Genomic DNA, 27,972 nt, shown 5'->3' with positions numbered 1-27,972 from the left:
TAAGTACCTATTAAATACAATGATCAAGAAGTACTATGCCTATGAATCCTATACATGAGCACATAGGTTGCAATATTAGTACATTAATAATAGATTCAAGATTAAAATACACCTATGATGTCACATAGACAATCAAGGAAAACTAATTCCCAATCTCAAAAAATATCTGTTGCAACATACACCCTGAATCCATCCCATTTCTGAAGTGAGGCAGCTGATTTCATAGGAAGTCTGTAGGTTTTTGTAGAAAGTGAGTAACCTATTATCATGGGTTTTCTGCAATCCTTGTTAGCCACTGCATTGATCAGAGGTCCCAAGTTTTTCAAAGCTGTTTGCCTTCATAACACTGTAGTTATTGTATAAATTACCTCTTGGTTCTACTCACTTCATTCTGCATCAGTTCAGACAAATCTTCTGAAGTTTCTGTTCTTGAACTCATTCTGTTCAATGTTCCTATGAGTGACTTGGATAAAATGAAATAATATATGTAAAGAGCTTTGTAAATGGTGACCATTATTGTTCTACTGATTCTACAGACAGAAAGAAAGCATAGTTTTGAAACTTGAAAGAAAAGAGAGAGAAAGAAAAATTGGGAGGATAGGGATGTTAAAAACTGATAGGATACAGAAGTAGCTCAGGAAACTGGCACATTAGATGGAATGTGATAAGCTGAATGTTATTGGGGATTGGTATCAGGTCCTATCCTTGAGTAGAATAATCCTAATAACAAAAAAGCATCTGCCTCGATGGGGCCGTGACTGGTATGTATGCCATAGAAAAATGGTTGAAATAATGACGGATGGTTGATTTTAAAAAGGGGAAATTAGAGGCAGTCTTTTATTGCAATGTTACATCACATAAAGAGACTTTGGGGATGATTGAGGGGACCACAAACTTATTATCAGTCGGTAACAGGCAGTTGAAAAAAACATGATGCAACTTTCTTTTTTTAACACTTACCTATAAGTTGTACAATCAATACTGTGCAATGGGGGCTAAATGACTTTCCCAGGGTCATACAGCTAGGAAGTTTCTGAGGGCAGATTTGAACTCAGAACCTCCCATCTCTAGGCCTGGCTTTCAATCCACTGAGCTACATAACTATCCCAACCACTAATGCAGTCTTAAGAGAAGCATGCCCAATTCCAAGAATAAGGAGACAGCTGTCCTTCTGCACTATCAGATAGCACTTGGATTATCAGATGGCACTTGGATTATTGTATTTGGTTCTAGATCACACATTTTACAAGGGGAAACATTGAACTTGGGAGTGTTCAGCCAGATTGGTGAGGGAGTCTGAAGTCTCTGAAGTTCATTTGAGGAAACTCTGCATATTAGCCAAAGGAATAAGAACTTTATGAAGAGGCCTGATAGAAATTCTCTGAGCTCTTATGTGGAAGAGGAATTAGAAGTCTTCTGTGTGCCCCCAGAGGGCTGAACTAGAATCACAGAGGCAAATGGTGATTGCCACGGTCAGGGTCCAGGTCCACTTGCGACTCCAGGGTTCCTGGCATGTGGCGAATGATCAGTCAAAATAAATAACATAAAATAAATAACAAACGGAAGACAGTTTAATCATTATGGCCATGGGACAGCTTTGCATCTTCGAGCTGCTCTGCATTCCCAGGCTTGGGATTTATTTTTATATTTTTATATCCATATCTTTGCATGCAGGTATACAAAATCAAAGAGAGGTAATTGGAAAAGTGATACATTAACTTTTAACAAATCACTTGATTTACATTCTATATTTTTGTATTGTGATTACAGACAGAATACAAGATAAATGATTTCATCACAGGTGGCTTACTAGGGAGTTTGAGTTACTGATTTGTGTAATTGAATCACTGAGGCATATTGAAGCTTAGTGTGCTTGTACTGTACCTGTATGGGCCTCTATGATTGATTTGTGTGCTGGCTTCATGAGAAAGTTTGGGGCTTAGCTTGTAGCTGAGATTTTGCACTTAAATAAAAGTGAACCCATGATAGTCTTTTTGGGATTGGGTTTAAGGGTCTGATCTTTTGGTGATGTTTTGGAGAATTAGGATACATGTGTTTTGTTCCTGCATTATTTCTTTTGAGACTAGAGGGAATAATAATCATGTCAATTCATAGGTAAGGGGCATTGATGAAAGAAGTCATGCAACGGGGATAGAGTGGGCAGTCACATCTCACCAAGGACCACTCTGTGGTCTCCCCAGCTACCACACATGACTCTGTCAAGGCATCATGGACTGATGGCCCCCAGCATATCCCCCTTTTTTATTTTTGAGCTGAAGAGTCTTCAGTTCAATTTGGACTTGCTGAATGGTGGACCCTAGGTATCAGATGAGGATTGGAAAGCAAAAAAGAATAAGAAAAAATTAGAAAAGAGCAATAAAGGTATGGGTCAAATCACAGTTGGAGATAAGGGTGGAGATGCTGTCATAAAATGAATTAGCAATGGATGAGGCTGAATAAAGGGATATACCAGAGTGACAGATATCCATGATTTGTCTGTGTAGAGTGGACTCCTTATAGGGATGGCTGCTCGTGATGAAATGAGTGCAGTGATATCCAATATAAGGGGTGCAATGAAGGGGTTTAGGATTGTTTAAACTGTTGGAAATTAATTTTGCGGCATAAATGCCTGGACCATCATACCAGTCATTAGTCATATGAACAGGAAGAATCACAAAAGGTGGTTATTTAACAACAAATACAATGATAGCAGGAATGGAGGGATTAAGAGAATTTGTTAAAATACATAGCAAGAATTTCTATAAGTTGTGTGGGAAACACATTGTACAATCAGTACATAGATTTGAATGGGTTTGGAACTTTTCTTGTCACTGGGGCACAGTAATATAGCAGGGGGAGAGAGAAGCAATGAATTTCCACAAAGAAAAATTAGTAATGGGAGATAAGGGGCTTTCAATGACAGAAATACCAGGGGGTGCAGATAAAATGGCGAATCTACCCATTATCAATAATACTCCAATTCCAATCATTGTCATAATTTGGAAACAGGTTGCTTGCATGTTTACATAACCTAGCAATTGTTAAAATATTTACCTCAAATAAATGTAAGGTTCTCACTAACTTTGCTACATAGAAGCTTTATTTATATGCATGTCATTATAGTGATGAGAAACTATCCTATCCTATCTTAAAGTCTATTTAAAGTTAGTATAATAGAAATTTTTAGTGTTCTCTCTAAGAATTCTCTTTACTGTAGTAGGAAGAGGGAGGGGGTAACAGGTAAACCTGCTGTAACAGGAGAAAAGGGGGGGGGTGAGTGTGATGAAACAGGTTTACTCAAAAATTAAAATAAAACCTTTAATAGTATTAATTTAAAGTCATAGGATTATTGTTTTTAAAATTATATGTGGATTCCCATACATGTATGTGGGTAATGGAATCCCTTTTCCAATAATCGACGAACTTATTTGTAATCAAAAACTGCTTCTGTTTTCCAGCTAGTGAATGATTACTTAACTCTAGATGTGGAGAGAAAGAAGGGAGGGGTAGCAAGGACTCAAAATGAGTCATCAAGTTTGTATCCTAGCAATTCTAAACAATTCCTTTGAGGGGTTAATATACTTAACTTTTCAAAATGTGACCTTAAATTTATATAATGAATGTATTATGGTTCATACAGAAGCATTTACAGAAAAAAATTGACATGTTGATATATAAAAAGTAATCTATATATTTTCTCAAAAGTTTACCTTAACCATTTGAACCACAAGTCTTTCAATTCTAACATATTTACATTAGCATTTTAAGCAGTTAATTCAATTATTCATAAATCATTGCATTTTTATTTTTGTTTAACTAACTGTAATATATCAATTGTTATTAAAAGGAAGGCATGTTCTCTAACCTGAGCTTCTTTAGGATTCTGGATTTATAGTTTAGACTTTTGCAATTGAATCACATAGCCAAATTGTGCAGTTTCAATTAAAAAAAAACCCCTTTTTATTCCTGTTTGCTTCTAGAAAAAGGTCATATTTTCACTTAATAGTAGTTTATAGAAATTATAATATTTAGGCATACTCAAATAAACTCTTAAAATTCCTGTTATTTCTTTAAGCCTTAGTTGTAATATGTCTTATTATCAGATCAAGATTTATTTCAGCTATTAGCTAACCTCTCAGGTTTTTCAAATTTTATCTCTAAAATTTAGATAAGGTAGCTGAAAACTTTTATATTTTTAAAACATTTTTGTTGTATTGATCCCTTAATATAAATGTAAAATATTTACAAGCACTTTTGTTCTCCTTCCTGTATCTAAAAAAGGGGATAAATTACTTTTGGAATGTTTCCAAGACAGTAGACGCTTGACTGCCCTTGTAGTCTGAGAAGATCTTTCCTTTCTTTCGAATCCTTTTTTTAACACTTTAGTTACACATTTTTAAAACCTTGACATTAAATCACTCCCAATATATTAATTAAAAACTTAACAACTTCCAAATTCACTTTGTTTAAAGTCCCTAACATTTCCTTAATATTCTAGTTTTCCTTTCAAACTTCTTCTCAAGCAGAATAAAACCTTCAGTTTTTGTTTCTATTACTCTTACTATAAATAGGGGAGAGGCGACTACCTTTTACCTAAATTTAATAGCCTAATAATGAATCTTATTTGACTTCTGGACTGGTCAAATTTCCTTTGCCAATTGCACTAAACACAATCTGAATAAAAATTAAATTTCTTCACAGCACAAATTTATACATATTTTGTGTACATCTATTATGACATTATAAGAAATTATATTTAAATAGATATGTTTCTTCTTAATCATAGCACATATATTCCCTATCAAGAATAACATTGTTTAAAACTTCCAATCTTAGCCATACATCACATACTTAACAACTATACAAATTCACTTATGCTAATTACCAATTCTGAACTTCTACAATCTCAATGCTAACATGCAATTACTTTTGCTGTCTTTGAATGACACTCATTTTTGAAATCCAACATTTAATTCTTAGAAAAAGTTCTCCACTATAACTGTTGTCTGACTGAATTTTACACATAAACATCTTACGTTTTTTTTTTTAATATATTTTATTTGATCATTTCCAAGCATTATTCGTTAAAGACATAGATCATTTTCTTTTCCTCCCCCCCACCCCCCATAGCCGACGCGTAAGTCCACTGGGCATTAGATGTTTTCTTGATTTGAACCCATTGCTTTTTTGATAGTATTTGCATTAGAGTGTTCATTTAAAGTCCGTCCTCTGTCATGTCCCCTCAACCTCTGTATTCAGGCAGTTGCTTTTTCTCGGTGTTTCCACTCCCATAGTTTATCCTTTGCTTATGAATGGTGTTTTTTTTCTCCTGGATCCCTGAAAGTTGTTCAGGGACATTACACCGCCACTAATGGAGAAGTCCATTACGTTCGATTATACCACAGTGTATTAGTCTCTGTGTACAATGTTCTCCTGGTTCTGCTCCTCTCGCTCTGCATCACTTCCTGGAGGTTGTTCCAGTCTCCATGGAACTTCTCCACTTTATTATTCCTTTGAGCACAATAGTATTCCATCACCAACATATACCACAGTTTGTTCAGCCATTCCCCAATTGATGGGCATCCCCTCGTTTTCCAGTTTTGGGCCACCACAAAGAGCGCAGCTATGAATATTTTTGTACAAGTCTTTGTGTCCATTATCTCTTTGGGGTACAGACCCAGCAGTGCTATGGCTGGGTCAAAGGGTAGATATTCTTTTGTCGCCCTTTGGGCATAGTTCCAAATTGCCCTCCAGAATGGTTGGATCAGTTCACAACTCCACCAGCAATGAATTAATGTCCCTACTTTGCCACATCCCCTCCAGCATTCATTACTTTCCTTTGCTGTTATGTTAGCCAATCTGCTAGGTGTGAGGTGATACCTCAGAGTTGTTTTGATTTGCATCTCTCTGATTATAAGAGATGTAGAACACTTCTTCATGTGCTTGTTAATAGTTTTGATTTCTTTATCTGAGAACTGCCTATCCATTTCCCTTGCCCATTTATCAATTGGAGAATGGCTTGATTTTTTGTACAATTGATTTAGCTCATTATAAATATGAGTAATTAAACCTTTGTCAGAGGTTTCTATGAAGATTTTTTCCCAATTTGTTGTTTCCCTTCTGATTTTAGTTATATTGGTTTTGTTTGTACAAAAGCTTTTTAGTTTGATGTAGTCAAAATTATTTATTTTACATTTTGTGATTCTTTCTATATCTTGCTTGGTTTTAAAGCCTTTCCCCTCCCAAAGGTCTGACATGTATACTATTCTGTGTTTACCCAATTTACTTATGGTTTCCTTCTTTATGTTTAAGTCACTCACCCATTTTGAATTTATCTTGGTGTAGGGTGTGAGGTGTTGATCTATTCCTAGTCTCTCCCACACTGTCTTCCAATTTTCCCAGCAGTTTTTATCGAATAGTGGATTTTTGTCCCAAAAGCTGGGATCTTTGGGTTTATCTTATACTGTCTTGCAGAGGTCGTTTTCCCCCAGTCTATTCCACTGATCTTCCTTTCTGTTTCTTAGCCAGTACCAAATTGTTTTGATGACTGCTGCTTTGTAATATAGTTTGAGGTCTGGGACTGCAAGGCCCCCATCATATGTGTTTTTTTTTCATTATTTCCCTGGATATCCTTGATCTTTTGTTCTTCCAAATGAACTTTGTTATGGTTTTTTCTAAATCAGTGAAGAAGTATTTTGGTAGTTCAATGGGTATGGCACTAAATAGATAAATAAGTTTGGGTAGGATGGTCATTTTTATTATATTGGCTCGTCCTATCCATGAGCAGTTAATGTTTTTCCAATTGTTCAAGTCTAGTTTTAGTTGTGTGGCGAGTGTTTTGTAGTTGTGTTCATATAGTTCCTGTGTTTGTCTTGGGAGATAGATTCCTAGGTATTTTATTTTGTCTAAGGTGATTTTGAATGGGATTTCTCTTTCTAGTTCTTGCTGCTGAGCTGTGTTGGAGATATATAGAAAAGCTGATGATTTATGTGGGTTTATTTTGTATCCTGCAACTTTGCTAAAGTTGTTGATTATTTCAATTAGCTTTTTGGTTGAATCTCTAGGATTCTTTAAGTAGACCATCATGTCATCCGCAAAGAGTGATAACTTGGTCTCCTCCTTGCCTATTCTGATGCCTTCAATTTCTTTATCTTCTCTAATTGCTACTGCTAGTGTTTCTAGTACAATGTCAAATAGTAGAGGTGATAATGGGCATCCTTGTTTCACTCCTGATCTTATTGGGAATGCATCTAGTTTATCCCCATTGCAGATGATATTAGCTGTTGGTTTTAGATATATACTGTTTATTATTTTTAGGAATGACCCTTCTATTCCTATGCTTTCTAGTGTTTTTAATAGGAATGGGTGTTGTATTTTATCAAAGGCTTTTTCTGCATCTATTGAGATAATCATGTGGTTCTTGCTAGTTTGCTTGTTGATGTGGTTAATTATGTGGATGGTTTTTCTAATGTTGAACCAGCCCTGCATCCCTGGTATGAATCCTACTTGATCATGGTGAATGATCCTTCTGATCACTTGCTGGAGTCTTTTTGCTAGTATCCTATTTAAAATTTTTGCATCTATATTCATTAGGGAGATTGGTCTATAGTTTTCTTTCTCTGTTTTTGACCTGCCTGGTTTTTGAATCAGTACCATGTTTGTGTCGTAAAAGGAGTTTGGTAGAACTCCCTCTTTGCTTATTATGTCAAATAGTTTGTATAGTATTGGGGTTAACTGTTCTCTGAATGTTTGATAGAATTCACAGGTGAATCCATCAGGCCCTGGGGATTTTTTCTTAGGAAGTTCTTTGATGGCTTGATGGATTTCAATTTCTGATATGGGATTATTTAAGAATTCTATTTCCTCTTCTGTTAGTCTAGGCAGTTTGTATTTTTGTATATATTCATCCATTTCTCCTAAATTGGTGTATTTATTGCCATATAATTGGGCAAAGTAATTTCTAATGATTGCCTTAATTTCCTCCTCATTGGAGGTGCTGTCCCCCTTTTCATCTTTAATGCTGTGAATTTGCTTTTCTTCCTTCCTTTTTTTAATTAGATTGACCAGTACTTTGTCTATTTTGTTTGTTTTTTCAAAGTACCAGCTTCTTGTCTTATTTATTAAATCAATAGTTCTATCACTTTCGATTTTATTAATTTCTTCCTTAATTTTTAGGATTTCAAATTTGGTTTTCTGCTGGGGGTTTTTAATTTGATCGCTTTCGAGTTTTTTCAATTGCATTTCCAATTGATTGATCTCTGCTCTCCCTTGTTTGTTAATATAAGCATTCAGGGATATGAATTTACCTCTGATTACTGCTTTGGCTGCATCCCAAAAGGTTTGAAAGGATGTTTCACCATTGTCATTTTCCTCGATGAAATTATTAATTGTTTCTATGATTTCTTCTTTAACTAAACGGTTTTGGAGTATCATATTGTTTAATTTCCAATTGGTTTTAGATTTGGTTTTCCATGTACCATTACTAATCATTATTTTTATTGCCTTGTGATCTGAGAAGGCTGCATTCATTATTTCTGCTTTTTTGCATTTGTGTGCTATGTTTCTGTGACCTAATGTATGGTCAATTTTTGTGAATGTGCCATGTGGTGCTGAGAAGAAGGTGTATTCCTTTTTATCCCTATTTATTTTTCTCCATATGTCTATTAATTCTAATTTTTCTAAGATTTCATTCACTTCTTTTACCTCTTTCTTATTTATTTTTTGATTTGATTTATCTAAATTTGATAATGGTTGGTTTAAGTCTCCCACTAGTATGGTTTTATTGTCTATTTCTTCCTTCAATTCTCCTAGTTTCTCCATTAGAAATTTGGGTGCTATATTGTTTGGTGCATACATGTTGATTAATGATATTTCCTCATTGTCTAGAGTCCCTTTTAACAAAATATAATTACCTTCCCTATCCCTTTTGATCAGGTCTATTTTTGCATTGGCTTTATCAGATATCATGATTACCACTCCTGCCTTCTTTCTATCAGTTGAGGCCCAGAAGGTCTTACTCCATCCTTTAATTCTGACCTTGTGGGTGTCAACCCGCCTCATGTGTGTTTCTTGAAGACAACATATGGTAGGGTTTTGGATTCTAATCCATTCAGCTATTCGTCTACGTTTTATGGGTGAGTTCATCCCATTCACGTTCAAAGTTATGATTGTCATTTGTGGACTCCCTGGCATTTTGATTGCCTTCCCTAATTCTAACCTTTTCTTCTTCGGCTCTACCTTTTAGTCCAGTGATTTACTTTGAATCAGTCCCCCTTGTCCCCTCCCTTGATGTTTCCCTTTTTAGTCCCTCCCTTTTTGTTCCCTCCCCCTCCCCCCTCTCTTTCCCTCCCTTTTTGTTCTCCCTCTCCCCCTCCCCCCCTTGGTTTTCCCTTCTCCTTACCCTTGTTGGGTAAGATAGAATTCAAGATCCCAATGGATCTGGATGTTTTTCCCTCTCAGAGTTGATTTCCCTGAGATTGAGGTTTAAGTAAACCCCCTCCCTCTCTTCCTCTCCTTCTTATAGGAGTTTTCTTCCCCTCCCCTTCCCCTGTGAATCTTTGTGTGAGAACCATTATTCTATTTGGTCTTTCTTTACCCCCTATTTATACATTACATTTTCCCCACATATTAGTATACATAGGTTGATATAAATGTAGTCCTTATAGAAGAGAGTTTGAGTAAAAGAAGATAACATTTTTCCCCTTTCCTTAATATTTACCTTTTCAGGTACTCCTTGCTCTTTGATTTTCGGTATCAAACTTTCCACAGAGTTCTGGTCTTTTCTTTGCAAAAAGTTGGAAGTCTTCTATTTTGTTGAATGCCCATACTTTCCCTTGGAAGTATATAGTCAGTTTTGCTGGGTAGCTGATTCTTGGTTGGAGACCCAGCTCTCTTGCCTTTCTGAAGATCATGTTCCATGCCTTACGATCATTCAGCGTAGAACTTGCAAGGTCTTGTGTGACCCTGATTGGCATTCCTTTATATCTAAATTGTCTTTTTCTGGCTTCCTGTAGGATTTTTTCTTTTGTTTGATAGCTTTGGAATTTGGCAATTACATTCCTGGGAGTTGTCTTTTGGGGGTTTAGTGTAGAAGGTGTTCTGTGAGCTCTGTCAGTGGCTGTATTGCCCCCTTGTTCTAGAATCTCTGGGCAATTTTCTTTGATTATATCTTGTATCACCATGTCCAGTTTGGTGTTTATTTCTGGCTTTTCTGGGAGTCCAATTATTCTTAAATTTTCTCTTCTCCCCCTGTTTTCCAGATCTATCACCTTGTCGGTGAGATATTTTATGTTCTCTTCTAATTTCTTGGTGTTTTGGCTTTGCTTTATTAGTTCTTGCTTTAAAGCCTGGTTTTCTTTTACAGTTTGGTCAAACTGGTTTTGTAGATGCGTGAATTTCTTTTGCATCATTTCCCACTTTTCCTCCCAGAGGGCTTCCATCTTTTTGGTCCTTTCTGATTCAAATTCTTCATGTGTTTGTGGAGAGTTTCTATTTCCTTTGGAAGATTTTGGAGAATTTTCTTGTATATCTTCTTCTATCTGCTCTGTATTTTGTATTTTGGCTCCATAGAATGTGTCCAGAGTCGCCCCTTTCTTCTTATTTTTCTTGGTATTTTGGGGCTTCTGTGCTTCTGTAGATTTTGTCATCTCTGAATGTGGAGGATTGGCTTTTCTTGTCTTTGTCTGGTGATTAGAGGCTTTAGTCCTGGCCAGATGTTGGTTCTATGAGCGTTCCCTGGGTTAAACTGAATATGCCTCACTGGAACTGGAATGGAAGGGTGGGACCACGAGGCCACACTCTCCCCCTGGCTCGATTTCCGGAAGTTGCCTTCAGAATCGCTGGCCGTGAGGCTGTTTCGTTGACCTGCGGGGGGATGGGCTGCCGCTTCCCCAAGCTCCGAGAGCACAGACTTTCACTGAGACTTGGATAGCAGGATCCAGCCCGTGAGGCTGTCTTGCCCGCCCTGAGGGTTGCTGTTGTTTTGACCAGCTCTCTGCAGCGGAGGCCCCAGGCAGTAACTTTCACCCGGACCTACCGGCTCTCTGCAGCGGAAGCCCCAGGCAGTAACTTTCACCCGGACTGGGACTTGGGTAGAAGACCCTGAGGCTTGTTGTTCCTCAGACCCTGCTCTCTGAGCCCGGTGCGGCTGCCGCTTCCGGGAGCCTTGGACTCTGCGCTCCTACCCCTGAGGTCCGAGGGATCTCGGGTTCTGGCTTTTAAGGGGAGCCGTACCTTTTGAACCGGGTCCAGGTCCAGGAGGAGGGTTCCCAGGGTCTGTGCTGTTGATCCTTTTGAATTTCGGCGCCTTAGGAGCTTCTAGTTTGAGATTGGTCGGGAAGGGTTTTCCGGAGATCTGAACTTCAGCTTTCTCTAAGCCGCCATCTTAACCGGAAGTCAACATCTTACATTTTACTAAGCATCCAGTATATTTTTTTTTGCCTTTTAAAAAGGAAAAATTCCTCTTGGTGTCAAGCTGTCTATTAATTACTTTCAACCAGTTCTGAACTTACTGTGATCACTATCTCTTATTGGTTCTAGTGTTGATAAACAGACCTCTGGCTTGAACAGAATTGAATTTAGCTAACATATATCACTTCTAACTGAGACACAATCATCACCATAAAATTCCACTCATCACAGTACATTTTCAGACTAATTAGCAGTTTTCCAAAGTTGCCTATATAGATCTGTAACCTCAAACCTAAGAGAATAGCCAATTTTGGGAATAAAAGTTCCCTTTGTGTATTCCAAATCATTTTTCCCTCTTTTTTTTCTGGATGGGCTCTTTCCAAAACAAAAGGAGGCAAGATTTATGGAACATAAATTACCTCTTTTCAGCAGAGGACTTTTGAAGCAATTTTTGTAAATGACCAATTAAGGAAACAAACACAAAACTTATGATGCAGACACATAAATTGAATCGCACATAACAAACATTAAACACATACTAGGGAAGCATGCTTTTAAGAGTTAAGGTGTTTACTCAAGATCTTGAGGAAGAAAGAAAAAGGAAGAAGAAAGAATAAAAAAATCCATCTTGCTGTTTCCAAGGTACTATCCCTTTAAAACTGTGAGAGGTGAAAAAAGTTTTTGGCTCCACAAGCCTTATTTGAAAAGGCAGTTTTCAACAAGGGGTTGAAAAATGGGGTTTTCTCTGCTAAAGTTGAAGATCTAGGGGTCGTGGAGGAGGAGGGGGACCCCTTATTCCGAGTCCATTCATTCCTCCTTCCCTCAAGTGGGGGAAGGGGTTTACTGGTGGTTGTCTAGCCCACGGGGATGTTATCAGATTTTGATTCTGGGCTAACTTTTTCTTCTTTGTCTAAATTTACCATTCTTACATTGGGGAACCACAGACTGCAATTTTGAATAAACTCCAAGAACTTAGTCAGCTGTGATTTGCTTGCTTTTCTCTCCTTTGCTCCCCTTTTCTGAAAACTGTGTTTAATTATTTCAGTGAATAGCTTGCTTTCTTTTAGTTCACTGTGTCCCATGGCGGCCCTTTGCTTCTCCTAACTTAACCTGTTCTGAAACCACTCCTCTCTGGGAGCCCGCCCTTCTTATATTGGGGGCCCTGGATTACTCCCCCCCCAAACCCTGCTCTATCCACATTGGGGGGCCTGGGACCTCTTCCAGGGGAAGAACCTGATCCGTTTGAAACTTTTAGGGCTAGGGGAAGGGGACTTACCTAGCTGGGAGTGGTCCTGTTCTGGTGCCAGAATGCCATGGTAAGGGTCCAGCCCCACTGGCGACTCCAGGGTTCCTGGCAGGTGGCGAATGATCAGTCAAAATAAATAACATAAAATAAATAACAAACGGAAGACAGCTTAATCATTATGGCCATGGGACTGCTTTGCATCTTCGAGCTGCTCCGACATTCCCAGGCTTGGGATTTATTTTTATATCCATATCTTTGTATGCAGATACACAAAATCAAAGAGAGGTAATTGGAAAAGTGATACATTAACTTTTAACAAATCACTTGATTAACATTCTATATTTTTGTATTGTGATTACAGACAGAATACAAGATAAATGATTTCATCACAGGTGGCTTACTAGGGAGTTTGAGTTATTGATTTGTGTAATTGAATCACTGAGGCATATTGAAGCTTAGTGTACCTGTACTACACCTGTACCTATTGTATGGGCCTCTATGATTGATTTGTGTGCTGGCTTCATGAGAAAGTTTTGGGCTTGGCCTGTAGCTGTGGTTTCACTGGGAATTATGCACCTAAATAAAAGTTAAGCCATGATAGTCTTTTTGGGATTGGGTTTGAGGGTCTTTTGGTGATCTTTTGGAGAATTAGGGTACATGTGTTTTGCTCTTGCATTATTTCTTTTGAGATTAGGGGGAATACTAATCATGTCAATTCATAGGTAAGGGGCATTGATGAAAGATGTCATGCAAGGGAGATAGAGTGGGCAGTCACATCTCGCCAAGGACCACTCTGTGGTCTCCCCAGCTACCACGCATGACTCTGTCAAGGCATTGTGGACTGATGGCCCCCAGCAGGTGATGGGAAACAAAACCCCTGAGTGTGAGGAGAAATTCTTTATGAAGTCATTATTAAGTCATGTCCAACTCTTCCTGACTCCATTTCTTAGCAGAGATCCTGGAGGGGTTTACCATTTCCTTGTCCAGTTCATTTTACAGATGAGGAAACTGAGGCAAACAGGGTGAAGTGAATTCCCTAGGGTCACACAGCTAGTGTGTCTGAGACTACATTTGAACTTAGGAACAATGGTTTTCCTGACTCCAGTCTTCATCCACTATACCTCCTAGCTGTCATTTAGTCATTAATTATAGCTATTCAAAGTAGCCTGGACTGTAATGAAAAGTGGGAGGATCTCCATCCATCATGAGATGCCTTCCAAATCAAAGTCAAATGACCAATTGTTGAAGATGTCCTTGTGAGGATTCCTTCAGTGGTTCTGTTGGACCAGATACCTCTGAGGTCCCCTACAACTGTAAATTCTGAACTTCAGTGAAAATTCCCTAATTCTTGGGGCTGACCTGTCTGTAAAATGGTTAGCACAAAACTAGTGGAATTAGGCATTGGTTTTCATGGGAAGAGGAGTGTAGGAGGGGAGGGAAAGAGCATGAATCCTGTAACAAATATACTAAATTAATTAATTACAGAAAATCTTTTGTATAAAGAAATAAAATAAAATGCTTAGCCCACATAAAATGCCCTGAAAGACTTTCTTATCTCCCCTTCCCCCTTCTCCTCCTTTGTGGAGGCCAAATGACAATCTGTCACATCAAATGTCCTAAAGATTCTTATTTAGACAAGGGCCGGACTTGATGTTCACCAATGTCTCTTCAATTCCAAGCATCCATGGTTCTGCTTGCAAGTTCATCTGCCTGGTTCAGAGGGATTTATTTGACTGGTTCTCCTTGACCTCAGAGAACAGAACTTAGAGAGGTGTGTCAAAGCTGCAGAGAGGTAGAGTTTGGATGATTGTCATGGCAAACTTCCCACCAATTGCAGTGGTCCAAAATTGGAATAGGTTACCTTAGCCAAGAGGTTTCCAAACAAAGGTTAGATTGCTTGGGCTAGTTGACCCTCTTATCCCAATCCTGAGCTGCTGTAGGATCCTTGGAATATAAAAGGTGGTAGAAATGACCAAACAATAATTACTTGGGAAAAAAGAAAAACATTAGGGATTGTTTAAACTAAAAGCTAACTTGCTATCTGGACCCAGGGAAGCAGGGGTCCTTCTGTACTCCAGGAAGGCTGGGCCACCCCTGGAATTGATGCTATAAGCACTTCTGAGCACCACAGGTTAAGATAGAGTTGGAGAATCCCCCATTCATGAGGCTGACTTTCAATGTCTCAATTAGCCAGGTAGGTAACCCAGAGCTCTCATATACAAACTATGGCAAGAGAGACCCAAGGAAGCTGGTGTATCTGCTGAGAGCTGTTAGGCCATGATGTCTTGACACAGTCACTTGTGGAAGGCAAAAGGTCATAAAGTGGCTCCTTGGCAGGATAGAATTGTGCACTCAGCCCCCTTTGTATGACTTCTCTCATCAACATCCCTTACTAATGGAATTCACATGATTATTGCCCTCTCTCTAGTCTCAGAAAAAGTCATATTATAGCAAAATACTTGCACACTATTTCCCCAAATACTACCAAAAGACCAGACTCACAAAACCAAACCCAAAAGACTACCATGGGTTAACTTTTGCTTAGGTATATAATTGCTAGCAAAAGCTGTGCCCACAAAGCTGTGCCCCAAAATCCTCTACTCCCATGTTCTGAAATTTATTCTCCTAAGCCACTACATAAATCATTTGTAAGGAGAGGCCCATATAAGACGCTTCAGTACACATGACTCATCATGCTTTAGTGACTTGATTTACTGACCAAAACCCTTCTTAAATAACTCCCCAACAAACTCATGAAAATTAATTAGTACCTCTTTGATCCCTCCACTTGATTGTTGTTTGTCTCTAGAATTTCTGATTGATTATCTATTTTTATGAAAGGAAATAAATTATTTTCCTTGAGTCTGTAAGCTCAAGCTCCTCATAGCTTAATGAGAAAATTAAGCCACCTGTGATAAAATAATTTATCTTGTGCAAAACCTTTGTGTATTCTGTCAGAATCAATAGTTATAAAAAGTGTATAGAATAATCTCAGAATATTAATTAAATGATTTGCTAAAAGTTAATGTATCACTTATCCAAATTATCCTTATTTGAACACATATGTTGAATAAGGTAGTTGTATGCCAATAAAATGGGTATAAAAATAAAGGCTAATCCTGGGCATGGCAAGGCAGCTCCATGCAAAACTAAGCCCCAGGATGACATAAAAATAGTTATCTTCCATCATTCATTTCTGCCTTGCCATCACACATGGCTGAGAATCAATCCTGATGCAGTGAACCAGGCAGGCCCTGACCTCACAGCATGTATTCATTATCAAAGGGATGCCCTTTGTCAAGTGAGCAGAGGCTCATCACCCCAAGTTTGGCCACAAGGAGATGAGATTTTTTTTCAGGCTCACATATTCAATATGTCCATTTGGTCAAGGCAGAAAGGCAAAGAATAGAGGAGGGGAGGAAAACCTACAAATCACAGCTATTGAAACCAACAAGTATCCTGTGAAAACCCACAGTTTTGGCTGAAGGACATGATAGAGGGAGGATTGAAATGGAACAGGAGGGAAGCCATTCTGAAGAACTTGCAGGGCCTTGGGTGGAAGCAGGACAGAATTTCTCTGTATGGCCCCAGTGGGCAGAGCTAAGACTGAAGTGGGGAGGTTGGAGGGAAGACAATGTCAGCACAGCCTAGGGGAGCCCTCAGAAGCAGAGCTGTCCAGAGGGGAAAAGAGCCCACATAACTGACAGTCATGGATAAGCAGAGGCTGAATGACCACGGATCAGGCATGCTGTGGTTCTTGGACCAGATGCCCTCTGCTGGCTCTGGTACTTTCTTGCTGAGACAGTGCTAGGTTGTTGGCCCACTTGAGTCCCATCTCAGCCAAGACCACTTAGACCTTAGAGGATGCTGCAAAATCTCTCCTGCAACAGAGTAAGGCTATTTACTACCATGTTCTCAGCTGGCCAAAGAAAAAATATAAAGCTGGACTAGACTGGAGGGAAAGGATCAAGAAAGCGCACCCATCCCACAGAATTCAGAGTTGGAACTCACTTCAGTAGTCCTCTGGTGTGCAGATAGGAAATTAAGGTCCAGAGAAGGGTCTCTGACCTACTGCCCCATGGATAACTGCAGGATCTGGACTAGAAAGAATTGCTCCAGACTACAAGGGCCTAGGTCAGTGATGGAGAACCTTTTCTGAGTTTGATTGCCTAGAAGGTAAATTCAAGCTGTGAGTCCCCACATTACCGGAGAGCTGTAATGATTCTTGAGATTAACCAAGCTATCTTTCTGTTGTTCTTACTTGGGGAGGACTCAACAAATCGTGAGGCATCATAGCAGTGTAAATACACCCAGGAAAGGTCCTAAATGAAGCCACTGTGAAACTGTGAGTTGTGTGAAGCCAGTAATGCTCTCTGGGACTTGGTGCTGTTTTAGATAGGTGGGAAGCTGCACTTTTACAATGTGGGCCACTCTCTCCAGCACCATCCTCAGTTGCCAAGTATTGCTCTGAAGAGTGCAGGCTGTAAGCAGGATCTCCTCCTTGGGTTTTTCCCTTATTAGGCCCTGAAATGCTTCTCAAAGTTAAGGGAGCAGCTTTAGAGATCTTATTGCTGCTCTCCCCAATACCCCACCTCCCACTAATGCTAATTGCTGAAGGCATGTGGGGGCTCAGAAAGGGCCTTAAAAAAAGAAAAATAAAATAACAGACTCCCAGGAGCAAGATACCCTTCTTTAAAGGGCTAGAAACTGGAGATTTGGGTTACACCAGGTTTTAGTGTCAGGAACTCATAGCTCAATTCCAAAAACCAGGCTCTGTTTGGGAAAACCCCCAAAGGATAAGCTTGCTTCCCTCCCTCAATACTTAACCCTTTTTGTCATCAAAGCAATGCTTTCTGCAGTGAGGTAGTAGCTTTGATCAGTCTTTGTAATGATTGGTTGGAAGGAGATTCAGAGCAGCTCCTGCTATGATGCTGATATCTTGGTTTCTAACTGCTGCCCCTCTGCTTCCCCAGGTCATGATGGCTCACCTAATGAGGTCAGCTTTATTCTTTACTCCTGGGAATATATTGGCCCAAACTGAGTAATCTTCTAGGCACAGAGAAATGAGATGATACTAATTACAAGAGTTTCCAGATACCCAGCACTTTAAAGTCTACTAAGCAATATAGCATCTCATTGGGTTCCAAAGCATAAGCATTATTTTGATTGAATGGTAAGGAATGGTAAGGAAACTGAGGCTACATAGCACTGGACTAACACCAAGCCTCCCCCATTCCCCATCTCCCACATCACTGATCCTCTTCTTATTAGTCCACAGTTACATTCATTCATTCATTCATTAAAAGGGTGCTCATCTAACTGTCCTGGGACCCACAGGTCTTTCACCTCTATCCCACAATATTTATCACCCACTTGCTCAGTAGAAGGTACATAGGCTTTGGAGTAGAGATACAGAAAAATGACTCAGTCCCTGCCCCCTCCATGTTTTCTTGGTTTTAATCATATATTTCTGACAAATTTCAGTTATAATGGGTATCTGTTCAAATAATGCCTCCAATCTATTGTCAGCTTTCTTCTTCATGATACCAGCTCCAACTTGGATGTAATTTAATGTCTGAACCATTGCCATGAAAATTACATATACTTGAGGGAGAGTGTTCTAGAGAAAGGATATATCCAAAGGTATCTGGGTCTAATAGGTAGACCCAGATATGTTTATGTTATGTGTTATGTTTACCACAGTAACACCATCAAAACTCCCATTAAAGTTGCCCAGAATAACAACTGCAACATCTTTTCCACAAAATCCATTCTGTTGTTTCTACTTCACTTGCCTCACTTAGTTATTAATATGTCAGATACTAAGTTCTTATTTTTTTATAGATGTTTATTGACCATGGCTACTCTACCCAAGGGCTCTAACTGTTGACAGTTAACAGTTGGAAATGTCTGCTGTCATACTAACCACATTTTGTTAGAATGAAGTTGTTAGTTATCCTAAATTGTCTCCTTTGTCATATTGGAAGAGGGAGAAAGCTGATTTTTCTCTCTTTCCCCAAGGGAAGAGGTTCGCCCATTAAAATCAGTTATTAGAGGTGAGTAAAGGAAGGGTTAGTGGGGAGACATGTTTGAGGAGGACTGAAGGGGGGAATCCATCTCACCCTCCTCCTACCTTCTGGACATTTATCATCTACTTTTCCTCCATTATACCCAAACCAACCCTCTAATACAAGGAATATATCCCAAACTAGAGGAGCCAAAGGGAGAAGATGACTGAGACAGAATCACAAAATTTCAGTTTCAGAGAAGGAAAACTTGTTGTTCAGTTATTTCAGATGGGTCTGTGTCTTTATGACCCTATTTGGTGTTTCTTGACAAAAGTACTGAAGTGGTTTCTATTCTCCAGCTTATTTTACAGATGATAAAACTGAGCCAAACATGGTTGATTAACTACCTCCTTTGAAAACCAAGAATTATTCAAAAGTTGAGTGGGCTTTCTCAAGAGTATTGAGCTCCTTATTATGGAAGGTCTTCAGGAATAGGCTGGGTGGCCATTGGCCAGGGAGAAGCTTAGAGGACATCTAGGCTTCAGATATCAGTTAGAATAGATGTAGTCTTTTGCAGCCTTGAGAGTCTTTACATATTCCCCAAGTTGGAGGGGCCTCAGAGGATGATATCTTCCTTCTCTGTGCAATGTACCCTCCACTGATCCCACTCTGCACCTGGCAGATTGAAGAAGAACCCAATGTTTCTCTGAACTTCAATGCCCAGAAACCATCTGCCATGTCTAAATCCTCAATGACTGCAGACATCATTTACTCTGAAATCTAAATGAAATGACTCAGTCCTTCTCGTTCTCTGCACTGCACATGTATGTGCAAGCAGACCTCTGAGATGTTGCAGGTTTGGTTCCAGATTGCCAAAAGAAAGTCAATTTAGCAAGTTTCCCAGTGCTGTGACATATTTAAACCATATTCTAATCTATTAAGGGTGCAATAGCATTATATCTAAAAGCCAATGTGTGTACCTTAATTTAAAAATGCTAGCCATCATCTGAACCTTCAGACAGTTGTCATTTTTTGGCTGGTAGAGCGTCTTTCAAGGTTGCTGGCTGCTCACTGTTCAGGGTGATGGCTGCTGTGGCAATTTCTCAAAGTAAGGTGATGATGAAGTTTGCTTCATGGATTTACTCTTCATGCCTTCTAAGCTTTCTTTGTAACATTCAATGGTTTTTGATAGCATTTACCTCACAATAGAGCTTTTCTCAAAATTGGAGTCAATCCTGTCAGACACGCTGTTGCTTATGTTTACATAATATTCTTCAATATTGTTGTGCTGAAGAGAATAGGGAGGCCTATGGAGAGGGAGAGAGATGGGGGAAAGGCCTGTCCATCGAAAGTCAGAACCCACAGATTTATTGATTCAGTCAGCTGTCTCCTATGGCTCAGTTCACAGCCCCCAAAACAACTGCAATAATAACACCAAAGATCCCTGTGAAATGTTTACGGTATTAGGAGACTAAACCAAAACCTGAGAGAAAATAAATATGAGTACATAGTCAAGTTTTCATTTCCAATACTTGATCCCACACCAAATCTGAAGGGCCTTTTCTCAAAGCCACTTAGGGAGGAGTGAGTATTAAAATCCCTCTTGTCATCTTCCCTCACGAAGACCTAAATCCTATACCTCCTTTCACCCAGGGGGATTAATTCCATTTGGCCCATAGAGACTTCTTCCTTTCTTTTATTGATGCATATTTGTAAAATTATTTGGCCTATGTATCAATTGGAGAATGGCTTGATTTTTTGTACAATTGATTTAGCTCCTTACAAATTTTAGAAATTTGACCTTCATCAAAGGTTTCTGTTATAAAGGTTTTCCCCCAATTTGTTGCTTCCCTTGTTGCATTGGTTTTGTTTGTACAAAACCTTTTTAATTTACTGTAATCAAAGTTATTCATTTAATATTTTGTAATGCTCTCTCTTATTTGGTCTTAAAGTTTTCCTTTCCCAGGGATGACAGGTATAATATTCTATTCCCTCCTTATATTTAAGTCATTCAACCAGTCTGAATTTTTCTTGGTGTATGATGTGAGATGTTGACTGAAAACTAATCTCTCCCATACTGTCTTCAAATTTTGCCAGCAGTTTTTATCAAATAGTGGCTTTTTGTCCCAGAAGCTGAGATCTTTGGGTTTATCATAGATTGTCTTTCTGAGTTCATTTACCCCAAGTCTATTCTACTGATCCTCCCTTCTGTCTCTTAGCCAGTACAATATTATTTTTATGACCACTGCTTTATAGTGCAGGTACTACTAGCCCTCCATCTTTCACTTTATTTTTCATTAGTTCCATTGACATTCTAGATATTTTGTTCTTCAAAATGAACTTTATTATTATTTTTTTGTAATTCAGTAAGAAAGTTTCTTGGTAATTTGATAGGTATGGCACTTAATAAGTAAATTCATTTGGGTAGGCTGGTCATTTTAATTATATTAGCTCACCCTACCCATGGAAGATCGAATGTTTTTCCCATTATTTAGATCTAGTTTTAATTGTGTGGAAAGTGTTTTGTAGTTTCATTTTTGCAGTGCCCAGGACAGAGGGTACAAGTCAAAATCCATCAGGAACACTGGTTCTAGGTATCATGTTTTGGAATGGGCTCTCCATAATGTGACCAGAGGAAGGTCAACAGTGTTATTAGAGGATTGGAATGCAGATTGTGTTTGGTTGAAAGAACTGGAAAAGAGAAGGGTTAGAGAGGACATAATCAGTCTCTGAGGAAGAAGCAGCTTTGGGAGAGAGTGCTTTCCCCACTCCCAAGAGTATTTGAACAAAGGATGATGGATACTTGTCCAGAAGGGCTCTAGAAAGGCAGCACTTTCCTCTTCTTCCTCCTCCTCATCTTCCTCAGGCACGTGGGTCCCACTGAGGAATCTCTGGGGTGTCCGGGGAAAGTGAGCTTCCAATGACCTTTTGAGAGGCCTCATGCAAGTGATAAACCCAAAGCAGCACATTATTGCTCAATGAACTACATGACAGATTTTTCCACAGAAGGAGCACAGAAACAAGGCCCTGGTTATGCAGAGGAGTTTAAAAGCAGAAAAGATATTTGATGATCCACCTCTTCATTGGTTAGGCTCCCTGACTAAGCACCTGTGAAAACTGGTGCATATTGGACTTGAGGGAAAGGAAAACTGGGCCAGCAACAGTTGAGGAGACAGACCCTTCTATCTGTTCATGGCCACAGTAAGCTCCAGGCCCTGTAGATTTTATGTTGAACAATGCTGTCATGTATAAAGTTTCTTCAACATGAATGTGAAACTTACAAAAGAATATTCTAGTGATTGTTAAAGCAGTTTCCATGTCATAAGCAGAGCAGGCAGGGTATGCATAACTTTTAAGATATATTCTGAATGGATTTTCTGGAGAGGGGGATGTTCTTTAGTTTGACCTTATCTGTTTTATTTGTGAATAACTTTTCTTTTTTTATGTTTTTGTGTCCCAAATATGGCCACCAAAAAGGCCTCCAATTTCATTTATTTTTCACCTAATGAATGTGGGCATCAAGAAAAGTTTGAGAGAGAAAAAGCAGACTGGAGAAAGGATCCTGCTCATGTGTCACTTGGACCCTCTGCCTCGTGAGGTTACTTATAAATCTGAGCTTCACTGAACATCTTTCAATGGCATATCCAAAATGATAGTAGTGACTGATCTGTCAGTTCTAGAACTTTCCATTTGACAAACATTTCTCCCACACCTGCCATATACAAGACATTATACATAACCAGGAATGAGTGTAAGTCAGAGGAAGGTAGCCTCTAGCTCACTCTCCTGAAGAACTTCTGAACTGTCCCCAAATGCCCTGTGTAAGCAGTGAGCTCCCCATCCCTAGACTTCTTCCATGGCAGAAAGGATGTATTACATGAGTGAAGATGCAAATATAACTGCTGAATCATCCTTACCATGGAGCTGTGACTAATACAACACATTACAAGGCTAGGACCCACAAAGTTCTTTATGGGCTAGAATGTAGGGCTAGGATTTTCCACTAGAAGAGTATCTGTGACAGGGGTCAGTGTGTGGAAATGATAAGTGTCTCCAAATAGTGATAGAGCTGCCCCCTAGAAGAGAGATGAGACTTGATTTTCTTGGTCCGAGAACTAGGATCAGTGGATGGAAGATACAGAGAGGTAGATGTAGGCTAGACATAAAGCCTTCCTAACAATTAGTTTCCTAAAAGGTAATGGATTACTGTGGCGGCAAGTAGGTGACCCTTCATTAGAGTACTTCTAATCAAGTTGAAATGGCCACTTGTTAGGATAATATGGGATAGGCATTCCTGAGCAGTCGAGATCTAGAGAGCCCCAGAGGTCTTCTCCAAATATGAAATTCTATAATGGGATTAATGGGAGAAAGGTGACTAGTATCAGCCACAGCGATATGGGGGTATAGGCTTCTCCTAGATGCCCTAACCCCAGATGGTGGGCCAACTCAGAGAGTACATGTAAGAATAATTTTTCCTTATATTTCTGCAGTGCTAGGAAAGGTGACTTTGAGGCCCTCTGGCCTCTCTCTTCATTCTTGATGAGCAAAGATAGGCACCTCCCATAAATTGATAAACATCTACTTTATATCCCTGATATATGATTGCCCTCTAAGCTGAACAGTTCACCCCCTTTTGACTTGGTGGCATAGGCCATAACCACATGACTGATCTCAGGTTCCAGAGACCCAGTAACAGACCATCATCATCCTTTCTCTAGTCATGTAGGTACTGTTGTCAAAAGGGTGTAAAATCCCCAAACCCCATCTGCTCCAGGAGGCAGGGTTCCACCTGGACCCCATCACCTGGCCTTTCAACATGACTTCCGAATGAATAATTTTCTCTTTTTATATATAAGCAAACTTTTGGAGTCTTGAAAAAAAAAGGGTATCCTGAAAAGAACCAGCATTTTACCTCAAAGCTCTCCTTCAACAATAGGATTCTGCTCTTGCCTTTGTTTTATTCCATCTTCTTATCAAGGATTTGGATCCAATGAGATTATATATGTGAAAAGTTCAGTAAACAGTAATTATTATTATTCTATTGATTATACAGACAGGCAGAAAGCATAATTTTGAAACTTGAGAAAGAAAAAAGTGGAAAAGGAAAGGGGTAAGAAGCTGAGAAGACAATGACTATATGCATGGAATAGCTGGGATCCAGAAGGAGCTCAGCAAGCTGGCACAGTGGATGGAATATGATAAGATGGAAATTATTGGGGAACAAGTTGAGGTTCTGTCCTGTGGTCCAAAAAATCCAAGGCATAAATCAGATGGACCACAAGGTGAAAATCTTCAGGGACCCTCCTCCCACCCCAAAAAGGATTTTAATTTACTTTTTAAAAAAGTTTTATTTAATTAGTCAATATAGAACATTATTCCTCAGTTACAAGAATCATATTCTTTCCCTTGCCTGTAATAGTTAAAATAGTTGTCTGCCATAAACTGTGGCATTTAAAAGAGTGGATGCCATAAACTGTAAGAGTTAAAATGGTTGAGGTTGTAAACTATAGTGATTAAAATAGTGGAAGACTTAAATTGTAGTAGATATAAGATTGTGACTGCAGAAAATATGTTTTCACTACAGTGTCTTGTTTTAAATCAAATATAAGGTGGTCACCAGGGAAATATTCCCAATTATGAATATACCCAAGTCAATTCGGTTTTATAAAGATTTTAATTAATAATACAATGAGGAATTAAAAGAAAGAGAGAAAGAGTAAGAAAGGAATAAGTATGAAGGGCCTTAAGCCAACATGGCCTAGACCTGAGTCTTAAGAGAGAGAGATCAGTCAGTCCTTAATCACTCACCACAATATCTGTCCAAGCAAGGATTCTAGTGACACCAGGCCAGCATCATCTCAGCTGCCTTCACCAGCTCAATCCTTAATCTGAAATGTCCCCGAGAGAGTCTTGAGAGAGACCCTTCAAGGCAGCCTTTCCCAGCTGACTCCTTCAATTCAGCCTTTCCCAGCTGACCTTTTAAGAGACTTTTTCTTTTCCTTATATAGGGAATTTTTTCCTTTGTCACCTCCCCTAAATTCTTACATCTACCAATCACAGTAGATGTTTTCCAAAGGACAGCCCATTCTGAATTCACAGCTGAGTCGACTAATCCCTTTAGTAAGTTTGAACCAGAAAAAACTTCTGAATAAGTTTTCACCTCTTTGCTCCTTGTAAATTTACAACTTGCCTGACCTTTATAGGTACTTAGCACCCTATTGTATAAATTCTAAAAATAGGCATGGCTTAAAGAACTTTTTGTCTCATTATAAGTATGGGTTTAAGTACTTTCATTGTTTAGCAAGGAGTTTTCTCCCCTAAAACAGTCCTAAGTACGGGTGGAGTAGAGGTCCTCCCATTTCTGATCCAAGTAGAGTTCTCACATTTTAGATGGGGAATGGTCCCTAATAGGGAATTGTCCCAATGGAGAATTCCCCAGTGGGGAATTTTTTAACATTCACAAGTCTGAGAAATTTCAAGATTCACATGCCTTCCCATAAATGACACCAAATTCCACTAGGTTTTACATGTCTTTAGACAAAATAATTTTTCATGTTGTTGATGTTTACACTAGGATCATAATTTGTAGTCTACATCCCCAATCATATCTCCATTAACCCATATTATATATTATCAAGCAGTTGTTTTTCTTCTGTGTTTCTGCTCCAACAGTTTTTCCTCTGAATGTGGATAGTGTTCTTCCTCATAGATCCCTCTGAGTTGGTCAGGATCACTGCATTGTAACTAATGGAGAAGTCCATTACATTTGATTGTACCACAGTGTATCAGTCTCTGTGTACAATGTTCTTCTTCTGCTCCTCAAATTCTGCATCAATTCCTGGAGGTCATTCCAGTTCCCATGGAATTCCTCCGGTTGATTATTCCTTTGATCACAATAGTATTCTACCACCAACATATACCACAATTTGTTCAGACATTCCCCAATTGGAGGGCATCCCCTCATTTTCAAATTTTTTGCTACCACTAAGAATGAGGCTATGAATATTCTTGTACAGATCTTTTTCCTTATTATCTCTTTGGGATAAAAACCCAGCAGTACAGTGGCTGGATCAAAGAGCAGGCAGTCTTTTAATGCCCTTTGGGCATAGTTCCAAATTGCCCTCCAGAATGGTTGGATCAGTTCACAGCTCCACCAGCAATGCATTAATGTCTGAGTTTTGCCACATCCCCTCCAATATTCATGACTCTCCATTGCTATCATGTTAGCCAATCTGCTAGGTGTGAGGTGATACCTCAGAGTTGTTTTGATTTGCATCTCTCAGAATATGAGATTTAAAGCACTTTTTCATGTGCTTATTAATAGTCTTGATTTCTTTATCTGAAAATAACCTATGCCCCTAGCCCATTTATCAATTGGGGAATGCCTTGATTATTTGTACAATTGATTTAACTCTTTGTAAATTTGAGTAATTAGACCTTTGTCAGAGGTTTTTGTTATGAAGACTTTTTCCCAGTTATTTCCCTTCTAATTTTGGTTACATTGGTTTTGTTTCTAGAAAATCTTTTTAATTTAATATAAACAAAATCATTTATTTTGCATTTTGCAATATTTTCTAACTCTTGCTTGGTAATAAAATCTGTCTTTTCCCAAAGATCTAACTTGTATACTATTCTATGTTCACCTAATTTACTTATAGTTTCCTTCTTTATATTCAATTCATTCACCCATTCTGAGTTTAGCTTGGTATAGGGTATGTGGTGTTGATCCAAAGCTAATTTCTCCCATACTGTCTTCTAATTTCCCTGGCAGTTTTTATCAAATAGTGGATTTTGGTCTCAAGAGTTGTGATATTTGAGCTGTATCATAGACTGTCTTGCTGAGATCACTTACACCAAGTCTATTCCACTGATTCTCCTTTCTGTCTCTTAGCCTGTAACATATTGTTTTGATGACCACTGATTTAGAGTATAATTTGAGATCTGGTACTGTGAAACCACCTTCCTTTGCTTTTTTTCATTATTTCCCTGGATATTCTTGATCTTTTATTCTTTCAAATGAATTTTGTAATGTTTTTTTTTTCCTATTTCTCTAAAAAAGTTCTTTGGTAGTTCAATGGGAATGGCACTAAATAAATGAATTGGGCTGGGTAGGATTGTCATTTTTATTATGTTAACTCATCCTACCCATTAGTAGTTAATGTGTTTCCAATCGTTATGATCTAGTTTTAATTGTGTGAAGAGTGTTTTGTAGTTGTGTTCATATAGTTCCTGTGTATCTCATGGCAGATAGATTCTAAAGTATTTTATATTGTCTAGGGTGATTTTAAATGGGATTTGTCTTTCTAACTCTTGCTGATGAGATGTGTTGGAAATATATAGAAATGCTGATGATTTATGTGGGTTTATTTTGTATCCTGCAACTTTGCTAAAGTTGTTGATTATTTATCCTAGCTTTTTAGTTGATTCTCTAGGATACTTTATCATATCATCTGCAAAGACTGATAGCTTGTTCTCCTCTTTGCCTATTTTAATACCTTCATTTTATTTTTATTTTCTAATTGCTACAGCTAGTGTTTCTAGTACAATGTTATATAATAGTGGTGATAGTATGCATCCTTGTTTCACCTCTGATCTTATTGGAAAAGTTTCTAGTTTATCCTTATTGCAGATGATGTTTGCTGATGGCATATATATACCTACATACATATTTATGTCTTGGCATTTCATCCTATGTAGTTTGTCACTGTCACATCCCTCTAAATATAGTTCTTTTAGCTACCCAGGTGGTAATAACAATTTTTAAGAGTTACCTATATCCTTTATTCTTGTAGGGATACCAATCATTTTAACTTATTGGGTCCTTTAAAAAGATTTTTTTTTTGTTTCTTCCCCTTTCTTAATTACCTTTTGGAGGTTCTCTTGAGTTCTCTGTTTGGGCATCACATTTTCTGTTCAGGTGTGGTCTTTCCTATATGAATGCTTGGAAGTCTTCTATTTTATTAAATGGCCATACTTTCCCTTCCAAGAATATAGTCAGTTTTGCTGGGTAGTTGATTCTTGGTTGTAGACCTAGTTCCCTTGCTTTCCAAAATATCATATTCCATGCCTTTCAGTCCTTCATTGTAGATGCATCCAGATCCTCTGTTATCCTCACGGTAGTTTCATGGTATCTGAATGACTTCTTCTTAGGAGCTTGTAATATTTTTTTCTTTGGACTGGTAGTTCTTAAATTTGGCTATAACTTTCCTGGATATTGTAAGTTGCAGATAAAGTACATTAGGCAATCTGTGGATTCTTTCAATCTCCATTTTTCCCTCTTGCTCTAGAATGTTGTGGCAGTTTTCTTAG

The 27,972-nt window shown here is 38.6% G+C and overlaps 1 protein-coding gene and 1 long non-coding RNA gene across 2 annotated transcripts in view; one reads left to right on the top strand and one right to left on the bottom strand.

The window, feature by feature from the left end:
• The window catches only part of LOC103100369 (hemicentin-1-like), a 228,503-nt gene that overhangs the window by 84,032 nt on the left and 116,499 nt on the right, over positions 1-27,972 (top strand). The window lies entirely within an intron of this gene.
• Positions 115-16,771, bottom strand: LOC103098667 (uncharacterized). Its single transcript, XR_001625665.2, has 3 exons — positions 16,667-16,771; positions 12,686-12,760; positions 115-463 (listed from the first exon to the last, which is right to left on the bottom strand). It is a non-coding gene; the product is annotated as an uncharacterized LOC103098667 (long non-coding RNA).

This window comes from Monodelphis domestica, chromosome 4 (assembly GCF_027887165.1).
Source record: "Monodelphis domestica isolate mMonDom1 chromosome 4, mMonDom1.pri, whole genome shotgun sequence".
In the NCBI taxonomy this organism is placed as follows: Eukaryota; Metazoa; Chordata; class Mammalia; order Didelphimorphia; family Didelphidae; genus Monodelphis; species Monodelphis domestica.
This window is presented reverse-complemented; position numbering and strand designations above follow the sequence as displayed.